This window comes from Podarcis erhardii (genome assembly GCF_964252035.2).
Source record: "Podarcis erhardii genome assembly, chromosome: 2".
Taxonomy (NCBI): Eukaryota; Metazoa; Chordata; class Lepidosauria; order Squamata; family Lacertidae; genus Podarcis; species Podarcis erhardii.
In genome coordinates, this window is record NC_138498.1 from 105,563,124 (window position 1) to 105,579,332 (window position 16,209).

At 39.8% G+C, this 16,209-nt stretch overlaps 1 protein-coding gene across 6 annotated transcripts in view; it reads left to right on the plus strand.

The window, feature by feature from the left end:
• The window catches only part of CFAP20DC (CFAP20 domain containing), a 139,034-nt gene that overhangs the window by 27,717 nt on the left and 95,108 nt on the right, over positions 1 to 16,209 (plus strand). The gene's annotated exons all lie outside the window — the stretch shown is intronic.

Genomic DNA, 16,209 nt, shown 5'->3' on the forward strand with positions numbered 1-16,209 from the left:
GAGTGTATACAAAATTACACAAACAAGAATTATAAATTCCCGGCTCCACCAACAATTGAGAAAGAAAACTACAAATACCAAAGAGTTTATACAGATATAAACGAGCAGCAATTGCAATTTCCCAGTCATAGCGAGAGGAAATTTGTCAGCTGGTAAGAAATGTTTGTTACAACAACTTTCATCAGTAGCTGATTCCAAAATGGTAGTGTGCCAGGGCAGCAGCAGCAACCAAGGTGAGCCAATCAGATGCACGTATGTGCCTAATAAAATTACGCTATTATTCGCCTTGCCATGGAGCAATGGTAAGTCTGTCATGTGCCTATGAATTCTGCAACCTTTTGAATTCCACTGCCCTCCTACTTTTGCTGCCTCTAACATTTTGCCACCCTAGGCAGCTGCCTAGTATTTAAACTATCTCAGGCTCCACAATTGGAATACATATCCCACTGTGTGCCATTTTCCGTTGATACACCTGTCCCCTTTGGTTCAGGAAGTCATCAGCATTGGAGAGGCACAATGTTCCTGGCAGCCATTTGGATTCTGTGTGAAGGGTCATTGTTAACTCCTTTCTTCATCCTTCCCAAAACTAATGAAACCTGTTTGCATTCCTTGGCTGTGATTGCTGAGGCATGTTTAGAGAATTGACTCAGCACTGCCACTCACAGCGATGGGGTTTGTTTTTAGTGCTAGAAGAAGGGTTCAGAGGTTCTCAATCGAGCTGTTTTAATCGTGTTGATCTGTTGACAAAAACTTCTAAACCTGTCCTGAACTTTAGCAGTTGGGTAGACTTCAAGTTTAAATAAATAAAATATACCTAGTTCTGGTTTGCTCCAGGATAATTACATTATTAAGACACTGGAACAGGAAATAAGGCATTATTAATAGCGGTAAAAGTCTAATCAAAGTTTTCTGTTACTTTTAGGCATTTCATATACTCCTAGTTTAATTTCAGATATATAAAAATCCTAATTAAATCATGACCTCTGCACACCAGATGGATTAGATTCCCTTTAATAATCTTATTTATTACAATATGTCGTAGTAAATTAAAAAGTCAGCTCTGATTAATTGGTGTATTCTAGAACTCCTTCAAGACATCCAAAATATTACAGAACAGTTTGTCTTTCAGCCTAGGGGCCTCCTGATGTTCAGATAACTAATGAATGTTATCTCTCTCATGGCTCCTATTGTGTTGGTGAGTTAATGTAGAAGTTTTCCTGATTTGACTCCTGCTTCTCAAATCTCAAAATCCAATCTTGCAAAACATATTGGAAGGAAAGTAGCACAACCACTGAACACCCACATTCATTTTGGAAAGGTTTACACCAGATATTTCATTACGGTTGGAAGAGAACTGGTGAATTACTAAAATAGTAAGAGTGTGTCAAATTAAAATATCATTATTAGATAGTTACCTATTCTTCACCTATGCACAATTTATACATTCAGCACAGTTGATTGAGAAATAGATTTTCCCCAGTGGTACTATTGCAAGCTATGTATGTATGAAGGAAGGAGGACCTGCATGCCTGACTCTGCTCCCATGGGAAGAAACACTCGGTATATAGAATACTAATGTCCTAAGGAGACCAGCCTTCTGCCTGGCTTGCTGTATTTATTTACTTATTTCTACCCTGCAGGGACGCGGGTGGCGCTGTGGGTTAAACCACAGAGCCTAGGGCTTGCTGAGCAGAAAGTCGGCGATTCGAATCCCCGCGACGGGGTGAGCTCCCGTTGCTCGGTCCCTGCTCCTGCCAACCTAGCAGTTTGAAAGCACGTCAAAGTGCAAGAAGATAAATAGGCACCGCTCCAGCTGGAAGGTAAACGGTGTTTCCATGTGCTGCTCTGGTTCGCCAGAAGCAGCTTAGTCATGCTGGCCACATGACCCGGAAGCTGTACGCTGGCTCCCTCAGGCAATAAAGCGAGATAAGCACCGCAACCCCAGAGTCAGTCACGACTGGACCTAATGGTCAGGGGTCCCTTTACCTTTACCTTTACCCTGCAGTTTTGCTTACAGGCTGGACTCCCAAGTGCAGCTAATTATCAACTTTGTTTGTTTGTTTCCATTTATTAATCTTTTACTATAAAATTTATTGAAGGGTTATTGGTTTGTAGTTTTTTTTTGTGTTCGTGTTTTTATTGTGTACATTGTGTTTTTATATTGCATTTTTATGTTGTGAAACTCCCGGAGATCTACAAATGAAGGGCAGTATACTAAATAAATAAATAAATAGAAGCAAGAACAATAAAACATGAAAAGTGAAATAAAACATAGGGATGTAGAGCAGCAGAAAATTAGCCTGTTATCAGGATTGTTGTACTCTTCCATTATAGGTCCCAAGGATCTTCAGAATCCCAGCTTGTCTCTTACAAGTCTGGGTGCTCTTATCATCGGTGATCCTGCTTGTTGCATGTTTTATTTCCTCAGGCACTCCTGATTACAGGACCACATCTTCACTGCAGCATAGGTTCCTTGCCTCATTTTGGACTCACAGCTGTCCATGGAGGCGCAAGTTAATTCTGTGTCCAGGGCGGCTGTCTACCAGCTCCACCTGGTATTCAGGCTGAGACCCTACCTGTCTGCGGGCTGTCTTGCCAGAATGGTGCATGGTCTAGTTATCTCCTGCTTGGACTACTGCAATGCGCTCTGCGTGGGGCTACCTATGAAGGTGACCCGGAAATTGCAATTCAGAATGTGGCAGCTAGACTGGTGACTGGGAGTGGCCGCCGGGACCACATAACACCGGTCCTGAGAGATCTGCATTGGCTCCCAGTACGTTTCCGAGGACAATTCAAAGTGTTGGTGCTGACCTTTAAAGCCCTAAATGGCCTCGGTCCTGTATACCTGAAGGAGTGTCTCCATCCCCACCGTTCAGCCCGGACACTGAGATCCAGCGCCGAGGGCCTTCTGGCGGTTCCCTCATTGTGAGAAGTGAGGTTACCGGGAACCAGACAGAGGGCCTTCTCGGTAGTGGCACCCGCCCTGTGGAACGCCCTCCCTTCAGATGTGAAGGAAATAAGCAGCTATCTTCTCTTTAAAAGACATCTGAAGGCAGCCCTGTTCAGGGAAGTTTTTAATATTTAATGCTGTACTGTTTTTAACACTTGATTGGGAGCCGCCCAGATGGACAGGGTATAAATAATAAATAATAATTTATTATTATTATTATTATTATTATTATTATTATTATTAATTTTCTGGCCCTCAGACCTTCCTCGCCATCTCTCATTTCTCTCCGTCTTTCTAATTTCCCTCTATGGCAAAGCCTGCCAACATTTCCTCCTGTGTCTCCTCTTACGTCTCTCTTCTCTCTTCCCCGTTTACTTTCTCTATATCTTCATGACTCAGAGGCTTTGACTATTGCAGGTGCTGCTGCCAACCTTTTGGTGGATGTAGGGAGGCAGGAAATAGTTTTGTCCTATTCTCCAGCAAATACCAGCAAGATTTCCTGTACAATTTCACAGTCCAAGACTCATGCGCCTCAAATATGTCCTCTTCCATATGAACCTTGCTCTGTTTACATTCAGTGGGGTGGTTACTACTCCATGTGAAGTAAGAGCATCTGTTGCAAGAAGCATCGGCCCTACCACTGTTGGGCCAATGAGACTCAAGCTGTTCCTCTGGTTTATCCGGGCAGTTCCATAACTTAGCTGTTCAGAAAGGCCTAGTGTCTGCCTTGGTCCTCTTTCGTTTGATTTCTATTGCATTTCTTGATTTTGACTCTTATTTGTTGCTACTTCATTTTGTTGAAAACTCCTTTGGAGAGATGAGGCTTAAGTGTTTTACATAAATTAAAAATTGTAAATCTAAAGTGGGCTGGAAGTTCATTGAAAAATGTCCCATCTACGTGTACCTATGGATGGCAGTCTGAAGCCTAACCCTGTTAAAGTAACTAAAACAGCTTCACAGCATGGATTTGTTCAGACATACCATTTGACATTCTCAGGATAACTTCTGGCACTATTCCTGTTACACACAGGAGTTACATTTCAGAATATATTTTGAAAACTGAACTGGATCCTGGAATCCTGTTAAATCCTGCTTACACAGATGGTGTGCTTGAGTTGTTTGAGAAAAGTCTTCTTTCTTGATTGGAAGCTGCACTTGTATAAGGTCTGGTACAGCAGGAGAAGTAAGGTTACTTGAGTGCATCTAAAGAAACCCTTGAAGAGAGCCGTATTATTAGGCTAAAAGTAGTGGCGAAAGGTAATCATTTCCTGTAGTTGCCATGGCAAGCTATTATAAGTGGTGCAGGTAAGTTTTGGGGAAGGGAATAGAAAGAACATATCTTTAAAAGCAAACAAGAGAAAGGGAGATTGAAAACATTAAAAAGAAAGATTTTAAGTGTCTCCACTGCACAAAAAAGCAGTGTTTCCTTTGAGCAAAGGAAGAAAGTGAGAGAATTGTCACATCAGGCCGGTACAAAGGAATCAGCCTACGCACCTTACTACCTCTTTTGAATATATTCCATGCTTCTCTCCTCACCCTGCGCCAAGTCTTCTAATCTTCTAAGTAAAAAACATTTTTAAGTGGAATTTCTTTCCCTAGTGTGTTATCCAAGAAAGTGTTTGAATGGGGAAGGATGTAAAATAAGTGCCTGTTCAGTGGTATTTTCCCACAAGCAGGTTTTTATGGTTTGAAGATTATAATGCATTCATTTTTCCCCATCCTGGTGTTATTAGAGGTTAATCGGCCTTTGCAAAACCAAGGTTTATTGAGTAGTTATTTCAGCTGGATCAAACCTGACAGTTGGTAAGAAATATTTTGGGGTCAAAATGTTCATATCAGAATAATGTTCTAGGCAGTCAGTCAGCATAAGGACTAGATTAAGGTTCACAGAAGTGGAATGGAGCAGGAAGCCCATTAGAAACTGGACACAAAGCAGTGTAGTTGCTATTTGAAGCATATATATCTGCAGTAGCAACCCACAATCCTGGTTTTGCGATCAACACCTCTTACAGCTGCCTTCCCAAATCTGGTGCTCTCCAGATGTTTTGGTCTACACATCCTATCAGCCTCAGCCATTATGGTCAGTGGTCAGAGGTGATGGGAGCTGTAGAACACTGTCTTATGGGATGTTAAGAAATGTAATAAAAATTTTCAGTGCATAAAATACACAGTACAAAACAAATGCTTTATTTACGATATTATATTCTTATCATAGCCACAATAGCCAATAAATATGTCTCCATACATGCAAATATATTAAGTAGATTATAATGTGATGATGTACAATATGCATATTCCAGAGCAAATAGCCAGTCATGTTTTATTATACCATAAGAAATTACACACTTGACCCAATAAGATAATCAAGTGCTAGAACACTAATATGAAAAGCAACTTGTTTAAATGTGCATCAGAAAAACTCTGGAAACAAAGCCTTATGAGGAACAGTTGAGGGAGTTGGGTATCTTTAGCCTAGATAAGAAGAGACCGAGAGACAATAGGATAGCAATCAATATGATAGCAGTCTTCAAATATCTAAAGGGCTTTCAAATGGAAGATGGAGCAAGCTTCTCCAGAGGGCAGAACCTGAACCAATGGCTTCAAGTTATAAGAAAGGAGTAACACCAGAAAGAACTTTTTGATGGTAATAGCCGTTTGACAGTGGAATGGGCTCCTCTAGAAGGTGGCAGCTCTCCTTAATGGGATGTTTTTAAGCAGAGGTTGGATGGCCATCTGTCATGGGTGCTTTAATGGAGATTCCTGCATTTCAGGGGGTTGGACCAGATGATCCTCTGGGTCCCTTCCAACTCTACAATTATATGATACTATAACAGGGAAAGTCCCAAGTAGATGGTCTTCAAGAGACAGTAGTTGCTATATCAGAAGCAGGTGTAGTGAGTCTGGGTACCAAGTTGAAAACAGTACTTATTTATTGTATAATATGTGAATGTATAATTTTTGTTATCTATTACAGTGGTGCCTCGCAAGACAAAATTAATCCGTTCCGTGAGGCTCTTCGTATAGCGGTTTTTTCATCTTGCGAAGCAAGCCCATTGACAGCTTAGCGGATTAGCGCTATTAGTGGTTTAGCGGCTTTTAGCAATCTGCTGATAAGCGGCTTATCAGCGGATCAGCTGATAAGTGGCTTAGCAGCTTAGGAAAAGGGGGGGAAAAGGGAGAAAAACCCGCAGGAACTCGCAAGACATTTTCGTCTTGCGAAGCAAGCCCATAGGGAAATTCGTTTTGCGAAGCACCTCCAAAACGGAAAACCCTTTCGTCTAGCGGGTTTTCCGTCTTGCGAGGCGTTCGTCTTGCAGGGCACCACTGTATTTTAATTCCGGGTGCGACCATAAAGGTTCACACTGAATTTATTTATTTTATTTTTTTAAATTAATTTTTATTCAAATTTCCAATAAACCAATTCATTTATAATTTAACATCCAATTTAACTTATACATTCTTTTTGACTTCCATCAGCCTATCTGACAATTTTCATATTTATCACAACTTCTCACATTTCATACATTTATGTTGCACTTTGACATTCCCTATTTTATCATCTCTTTTAAGCGACATTTCAGTTTATTTTTTCACAAAGCTTCTTGAAATCCAACAAGCGTTATTTCCTGATCACACACAGTTTTCATATACTCTGTAAATTTATTCCAGTCCTCGGTGAATCTCTGATCGCGTTGGTTTCGAATTTTCCCAGTTAATTTATCCATTTCTGCGTACTCCATCAATTTCATTCTCCATTCTTCCCTCGTTGGCATTTCTTCCTGTTTCCACCTTTGGGCCAACAAAATTCTGGCTGCTGTTACTGCATATCTAAATAACTACACATCTTTCTTTCCAACATCATTCCCTACTATACCAAGTAAAAATGCTTCTGGTTTCTTTACAAAGGTGTATCTCAACATTTTTTTCGTCTCATTATAAATCATTTCCCAAAAGCATTTCACTTTCTTACATTCCCACCACATGTGATAAAATATCCCTTCTTTCTCTTGACACTTCCAACATTTATTACTGACTTTAAACATCTTTCCAAGTTTCACAGGGGTTATATACCATCTGTATATAATTTTCATAACATTTTCCTTTATCGTAGTACATGCGGTGAATTTCATTCCTTCTTTCCAAAGTTTAATCCACTCCTCTAATTGTATATTGTAACCAAAATCTTTGGCCCATTGAATCATAACCGTTTTTACTTCCTCATCTTTTGTGTGCCATTCAAGTAATAATTTATACATTTTTGACAATATTTTTACATCACTATTCAAGATTTCTTGCTGGAACCTCGATTTTTTTCCCTAAAAAACCTTTTTCTCGCATATCTTTTTTAAACATTGCATTCAATTGAAAATATTGCAACCAAACATTCACCTTATCTTTAACCTCTTCGTATGGTTTCAGATTCCACTTATCCCCTTCTTTAATTATCAAATTTTCATATGTGGCCCAATTCCCTGTCATATTGATCCCTTTCGTACTCATTATTTCCAATGGCGATAGCCACATTGGAGTTTTAGGCTCTAATAGATTTTTGTACCTGTTCCACACTTCAATTAACGTTCCTCTAAAAATATGATTTCCAAAACCTTTGTGCACTCTGTTCTTATCACACCATAAATACGCATGCCACCAAAATCTATTGTCGTATCCTTCTAAGTCCAACAATTCTGTGTTCTCTAATTTTATCCATTCTTTTAACCAGCAAAGACAAGAAGCTTCATAATATAACTTTAAATCTGGCAGGGCAAAGCCTCCTCTTTCTTTTACATCTGTCAATATCTTAAATTTAATTCTGGGCTTTTTGCCCTGCCAGATATATCTTGACACTGTTCTTTGCCATTCTTTAAATATTTTCACACCTTTAATTATTGGTATTGTTTGAAACAAAAACAACATTTTCGGTAGCACGCTCATTTTTATCGTTGCAATTCTTCCCCATAACGATAGTCTCATCCTTGCCCATACATCTAAATCACATTTGATTTTATTCCAGGTAGGTACATAGTTATTTTGAAATAGGTCAATATTCCTGGGAGTTAACATAATCCCTAAATATTTTACTTTTTTAACCACTTTCATTTCTGTTTGTTGCTGTATTTCTTCTATTACTTCTTGATCTAAATTTTTAGCCATTATCTTGGTTTTATTCCTATTTAATTTAAAACCTGACACCTGACCAAAATACTCAATTTCTTCTAACACCTCTTGGACACTCTGTATGGGATCTTCTATAGTTATAACTAAGTCATCAGCAAAGGCCTTGACCTTATATTGATTACCACCCACTGTTACACCTTTTATCTTTTCGTTATTTCTTATTGTTCTTAGAAAAACCTCCAGAACCGATATGAATAACAGCGGTGACAATGAACATCCTTGTCTTGTACCCTTCGTGATGGCAATATTTTCTGTTATGACATTGTTTACAATTAGTTTTGCTCTCTGTTCTGAATATATCGCCTGTATACCACTCAAAAAAGATTGGCCCACATCCATATATTCTAAATTCTTTAACATAAATTCCCAAAAGATATTATCAAAGGCCTTCTCAGCGTCCACAAATTCACACTGAATTTAGTTAATACAGGTTCAGGAGACTGGATTTTAAAACATTAATTTATTATCCTGCTTAGTTGACTTGCTACGTTATAATGACTGCTCCCCACATTAAATGGGGGGCACCCTTTGAGTGGTCATGCGCAGCCCCCTGGACCCTATGCGGCACCATTAGCACAGGCTTGGCTTCGCCTTCCCCAGGTGGGATACCTGGAGGTCTCTGCCTACCTCAGCCCGTTACCCAGTCTTGCCTGGGGAGGCATTGCCAAGGTGACCAGGCCAGGTAGGGGGAGGGATCACCGTGCCCACACAATAGGGGGAGGATCTTACCTGGGAATCGTCAGTTGGCTCCAGAGTAAAGTTCCAAATCTTTGTAAGTTGAAACTTTCAATAAAATATTTTATTGCCTCCCACTGTCATTGTGTCAAAAAACTTGATAAAAATCCCTGTGCTTATAAATTCTGCATGCTGCCATATTTAGCAGATTGAAATCCTAAAATCCTAAAGGATTATATTAATAATTTACCCCATGTATACTTAGGGGCACAGCTGATAGCTGTTCACATTACTTCAAGTAGGGCAGTGTTCTGTGAGCTACAGCAGCTCATGTCATGGGCATCACATGACTGCCGAATCCTCCACTTAAGATGAGCCATGTATTCCTACACAATCTGTGCCAAGTATTCCTTTCACAGAAGAAACTTTTTTATTTTAACAATTTTAAATGTCAGGCTGTCTAAATCTTCCTTAGTCAGCCATTTGACTGCTGGCTATTTTGATGAGAAGATTATTCCTGGTTCTTTATAAGTTCGTTCAATTTAAGCCTAACTTCTCTTTTAACGTATCTACTTTTATTCCATCAAAATGTCCTATACAATATAAAAGTGTTTCAGCACTGCTGTGTTGCCATTAGGACCGGAGTCTGCTACGGGGTCAAAGGAGGAAAGCACCCACTCCACCTTGGCTTCAGCAGAGTCTCGGACAAATTATCAACCATTTTGGAGTGTCTTGATATTTATACATGGCGATTATATGGTCCAGCTACTGGAAAATTGCCTAAAAAAAGACGAATGATTCATCTGCAGCTGCTTTCAAAACTGAAAAGAGAGTAAATGTTCTTAGTTAGTAGGCATACTTAGATTAACCTTCTATCATGCACATGGAACCAAACATAGGTTCAGGAACGGTTAAAGTTCATTTCACCTTTCAGCATTTTAAGTTGATTGATCTTACGTCACTTTACAACAGCTTTTGTGGTGGCATTATTATTATTATCAGGGCACATTACAGCCGTTTAAAAATGCAATGTTGAAATAGTTTAGAACACTCTGGGGAGGTCACTTCGCACCTGCTAACACAGCAGTTTGACTTCAACTCCAGAGACGGACTCCATTGCCAGCTATATATTTCCTCCTTTCCCTTCTTCCCATGAAAGTCAGGCATGCATGTTAGTTTAGAGGGACAGAACTTTGTGACTGCTCCTCTGCTTGCTCTTTCACTATATTAGCAGCTAAATTATTGCCAGTGGTTGGCTCAGCAGCTGAGCTGTCCTGCCATGTTTGCCTTTTCTGCTTTAACTGTTCACTTTCTCCGCTAGCTGTGCTCAAATACTTGTTCTTTATTGTCATTTATCTGACACGGATGTTGCTCAGAGGGTAAGTCAGGTGTCGGTTTGGTGGTTACCAATATACACACACTAGAGAAATTGTGAATGGGGTAGATGGGTGCTTTATGTGTGTGGGGGTGGCTTTTGGGGTTAATGATTATTATTCCTTACTATTAATGAAGTTTGTGAAGGATGATGTCTTAATTAGTCCATGGGGGAATACTTCAGTTGATTATTGCAGTGGCTTCTGTGTACTCCTTTACTAATAAGTAGGGCTGATAACTGGTGCTGTTTAACATGTTATGTAGCATTGTCAGGGTGTAAGAAACTTTCCTTAAGGTGGGAGTAATAGTGTCCCTCCCTCCCAAGAAATCTTAAAATTTAAGTCGGCCAGTTAGACAGAGTGAAAGGAGATGCTAACTTGATGAAGCAGAACAGTCAGGAAAGGGAGAGTTAACTGGTCTTGGAATGCCCATAAAGAGAGAGGCTAGGGCAGACCACTACTGGGAGTGCATTTGCAATTATTGGCTATCTCATTGGTGCCGTTTTATTTCTGCTGTTCGCCACTCTGTCATTTTAGCACCGCAGTGACATCCAAACAAAACTGCAATCAAGACTGTTTGTCAGTGCTCTGGTGCGTAGGGGTGGAACATGAAGATCTGAAAAAAGAGGGCTTAGAAAAGAAATCACAGTAAATGATATTTGCAAATGTGTGAACTCAGTTTGGACATGTAATTACACAAAGCAATTGCCATTTGGAAAGGGTGAAAATTGTAATTGCATGCTTCGAACAGCAGCCCACGACCCTAAGCCTCCTCAGTTTCTGGAAGTCTTTGTGTGCTGAAACAAATAGTAAATGCAACTTCTGTACCCAATTAAGTGCTTGTTTGTCTTTGTATAATGAAGAAGCTCTTGGATATTGAAGTAGTTACAAAATGTTATCATTAACTTCTCAGTTGTTCACAATATATATCCTGTAGCTGCTTTGTCGTCTGTATTCAATCTTCTTATTCTTTATCCCTGGCCAAAGAGATGCCGCCATAAAACTACATGTTCTGTAAGCATGTTTCAGGATCAGCAGGACTATATGATTGAAATGGGAGAATACTGTAATCAGTAGTAGGCCAATACTATTGCCTTTTTTTAGAAACTGTTTTATGAGGTGGTGGGGCTGCCGTGGTCAAACTAGGCCTCGGAACCCTTACAGATTTTCATAAACGTAAAAAATAATTGTCTCATTTCACTTTTATGAAAATAGATGTAAAGACGTTCCACAAGCTATTTTCTCCCTATTTCATATGCGCGGTGTTCTGATGAATAGCTACTAAAAGAATCAATGAGACTGTATTTTCATAAACATTTTACTTCTTATCTTCTTGTTTGATAGAGTATGTGTGTTTCATATTTGCTAAGGGTGCTTCCACACACAGAGCTAGGCAGGGGCAGATGTTCCATTTTGCCGCTTGAGGTGACATGGTAATTTCCTGCTGCCGCCCCTCCCCACACTGCCACCTTGCTGCCCCACTGCCTGTGAAGCATTTCATCTCTACATTGCACAGGAGCGCCTGTGGAGTGCTGGCAAAGGTGCTGGCTTCTGTTAAGATTTGTCTCGTGACATCTTAGGCACTCCATGACCGCACCGCTTCTCCAATGGCAGGGGAGGTGGTGGGGCACCACCTCTTGGGGTTCCACCACTTAAGGCTTGCCTCATGAGTGGGTTGGCCCTGGAGCTGGGTCTGGAGAATGAGTAGCCGGTAAGAATACAGAATGTGGGTCTCCCTTTACATGGAACCCACCACCACATTTAGTATCCTCAAAGTAAAAAGCATATTGCATAACCGTGATGAGAGAGACCTCTGCCATGAAACTTGGCTGAGCTTGTTTAATATCCACTCTCTAGCTTTTTCTATTTATAGCTTTGTAGTATTTTTCTGACATTTGTACAAAGCAGCTTCTAAGGGTAGATAACAAGGTTAGAAATCAAAAAGACAGCACCACAAAATGTGTTTAAGTAGTGCTAGCATAAAAACCCTGCTTATCCCCGAGTCCTAAATAATTATCGAAATAGAAGAGCCTCATATTGCTACCAGACCAGTGTAGAAAACCGTAGCTGGAGAATAAATAGCTACCAAAAAGGCTGCCTATAGGAATATTTCACTGTGGGGTTTGTTTGTTTAAGATACAAAGGGCACTATTTCAAGGCTATATGCAGCAAATCATATTGCAGCAGAAAAGAGAGGGAGAGCTGATGTAGAAAAGCAACTAACACTGCTGTGAGCCGTATATTGAGCTATATGCTCAATTCAGTGAGTGGTTGATGATGATGATGATGATATTTGGATATAGCCTTACAGGAATATTGTGAGCATTAGTGAGACACTGCACGTGAACTTTTTCCATATGTAACAGGTAGTTTATGTTCCTTCCTTATAGTGGGACAGACCTTTGGTCTAGAATTTTTTTCTCCTGACTATTTTTTTTCTCATGTCAAAAATAAAACAGATTTTTTCCGCCTCCCGCATCACCATCACCATCTCCCAAAACATTTAATGCAAATTGGATAGTAGCCTTTGAAAATGTAGACTAGCTGATGGGTGTTAAACCCAGCTGCTTTCACTGTGTGAATAGGTATGCAGAGTTGAACCCCACCCATCAGCTGAAGTCACCAGCAACATCAGCTGAGGGTCAGCTGGGCATAGCTTAAGGGAAATGGCCTCTTGACCCAAATTGGACCCCTTGGAAGGTGAAGATTTGCCCATCTGCTGGAAGTTGCCCACCTGACTTAAGGTGATGTCTAACAATCAAGTCCTGTTTGAGCAGTGGACTTTGGCTTGTGCAAATGTGTTGTGCGGTTATGGGGGAGCACATTGGGCTACAGGGAGGAGTTGGGGAAGTCTTCCTTTGTCTGCTAGAATGATTTGGATCTCACCCAGAAGCTATAGTAAATTGGTAAGTCTCTAAGGTGTCTCAAGCCTGTCTAAAAAAATAAAATATTTCCATTTCCTATAGACTTCTAAAATCTCATTATTTTTATTGTGAATAGAAGGCTAGCTTACAATGAGAAAATGATTACAAACTGGGATTAGAATAATATTGCAGCAACACCAAAAGTAAGAGAACGCAATTAACAAACAATTAGGAAGTTTCAGTGGAGCAGTTGACAACTACAATATGCTAATGACTGCTACACGTTGGTATCTTAAACATATATAATTAGAGTTACAGGACAGTAATTGGAGGGAGAACGAGTTGAGTTTTGTTCTTTTTTATTTGTTTATTTATTAAAGTTCTAGACTTCATCCAAGGATCACAGGGCAGTTTACAATATAAAAACACAAAAATAATAACATTGTAACAAACAAAAGGAGAGAGAGAGAGAGAGAGAGTTTTAAAGGCCATAGATAGTTTAATTAGCCAAAGGCCTGGGAAAAGAGGAATATTTTTTGGCTGGCACCTAAAGATACATGAGCCTCCTTGGGGAGAGCATTGTACAAACAGGGAGCCACATTGCCTCACATTGCCACTCTCTGGACCTCTTGTGGAGGGGGCACAGAAAGAAGGGCCTCAGATGGTGATCACAGGGTCCAGGTCAGTTCTTACGGGGAGAGGCAGTCCTTGAGGCATTGTAGTTCTGAGCCATTTTAAGCCCATCCTCTCTGCTGGGACAGTAGACAGATTGGAAACATCCATGCAGGTCTAGCTCTTGACGTTTGCAGACTTCATATCTCAAATCTATAACGCCTGTTTTTCCTCCTAGGTTTACTTTATTTTTCTTTACCCTCTGCGTTCCCCCCATCCCTTCCATTCTCTTTTCTGACACCTTCATCTACTTTTGTGCCACTCCATAGTGCAGTTTCTTCCTTCTGTCTTCTGCTTCCATTTGTCTGCGTATGGTTTTTGAACAATGATGTTCACAATAAACTCTTGCTTTGTGCCAATAAATGTTGGTGCTGCCGTATAACTGCTACCACCTACTCTTTCTAGAAAAATGATTATACAAATTTGATAAAGAAATGTAAAATGACGTATGTCTTTTATGTTAAAAATTATCCTGCTGACCTTGGGCAACATCCAGTGATGTCCACCCGCTTACACCATGGAAATCTAGTGATTGTCTTTCCCCTCTTCAGCATCCCCCTCCTGAAGATCTGCTGTGGAGGTTGCACCATTTTCTTATTTGCCTTTAATGTTCACAATTACCTTTTAATGTAACAAGCTGTGGTGACCCAAGTGACCTTCATGGATGTCCCTAAGTCATAACATTGTGACAAAGTTAAATGGCATGAGGACTGTGGGCAGGGGAGGGGGGCATCAAGAAGAATCGACAGCGCTTACAACAAAAGGCAACTGAACAGCACTGGGAAAAAATATGTTCATAATTGGTTAAAAGTGGCCAAAAGGGGAGGGGGTGCTTTTTGAGACTTGTGAAAATAAACAGAAAGCCATAGGAGTAATTTAGGCTCTTCTCTATTTTACGTGTGACAGGTTAAATTATCTTTGCAAACCAATTTATAGTTATAGCATGTTCTTTGCAAATGTCTTTTAATAGAGGCTTTGGGTTTTTTTAATTTTCAAGGGACAGCATTTTAAAACAATGTTGAAGGAATAAGGGAGTACTAATATTTCTACAATACCCTTTATAATACAAAGTTATTTATAAAAGTAATGCCAGACATAATATGAAATTCTTACTGAATATATTCTTAGCAACAGTGATGTGATGTCTCTCTCTCATATATATATATATATATATATATATATATATATATATATATATATATCCAACTAAACTTTGTTCAGAGTAGACCCTTTGAAATGAAATGAACCTAACTTCAGTGGTCTACTCTGAATTGGATACAACCCTTTGAATGGAATTGAACTAATAAATCCCACCAGTGGGAGCCGCTGCATAAGGACTGCCACTTGTGCAACAAGACTTTGTATACCTGCCAAATGCCCTGAAAATGGTGGGGTGGGGGCACGGGGAGTGTATCAAGAGAACCTTCAGCATGGGAGGAAAAGGAGGGATCGTTGTATCTGGCAAGCTGAAATGCTTGTACTGATGGAAAGTTTGCTTTAGTGTGAAGTTGAATTCCTCCCTTTATTTCTAAATCAACACTTGTCAAGGTGATCTAAAGAATACCTTTAATATATCTTCTTGAACTTCACAAAAGCAGTGGAGTAGCTTCCGTATTAAACTAGAGTAGGAGAATATGAGTGCCCACTAAACTTTGTGCCAGTCTCAGTCTTACAGTCTTGTAGAGACAGATCGTCCTTCTGCAGCAAGTAACCTTATAGAAAGTACAAAATGAAATGGATAGCTGCCAATAAACTAAAGAAGAGAAGCCAGCAGAATTAATTAGAAGCATAAATAGCCACATTCTTAGTTATAAATAAGCTGGTTCTGGAAGACATTCATTAGCTGAACATTGTGCACATTTATACTCATTATAGGACCTTGTCTCTACTGAACAAATTAAAAGCTATTTTGCAGAATTACATGTTCCTAAATCAGCTGGCACAGATTTCCAAAGCTTGACTAAACAAATCATCATTCCATAAAACTGAATTTAGTAAATAGTTTAAACCCAAAGAAATAGACATTGGAATGACCTAAATTAAAGTTTTGAAATCAAAGTTTTATAAGATTCAGTAGTCTGTGTCCCTCCATCCCAAGTGTCTTATGTCTACTGCATCTTAAACAGCATCGGTGTTTTCCAAAATCCCTTGATGCTTCCACCAGATGTACATGACTGTGTGTGCAAGAGTTTGGGGATATGTTGTTTGTCTTTGTAAGTGCTTTACAAATGTATATGAATTCCCTGCTTTAGTGCATGAAACACGCCCTGACACATGAAATTGAACAGGGCAGCCCTTGAGCATGTGTAGTTCTGTATGAATATTAAAGCCACTACTTGTACTGTAGCCTTAACATTCTGTAACAACACACTTACCTGCAGGTATACTAGTTGTACTGTGTGATTGAATTTTTCACAGTAGTTTGCCACTTCTGTGTTGTAAAACAGAAGTTTCAAAGGGATGTTATGTGGGCAAACAAGATGAAGATGGTAAACCAGTG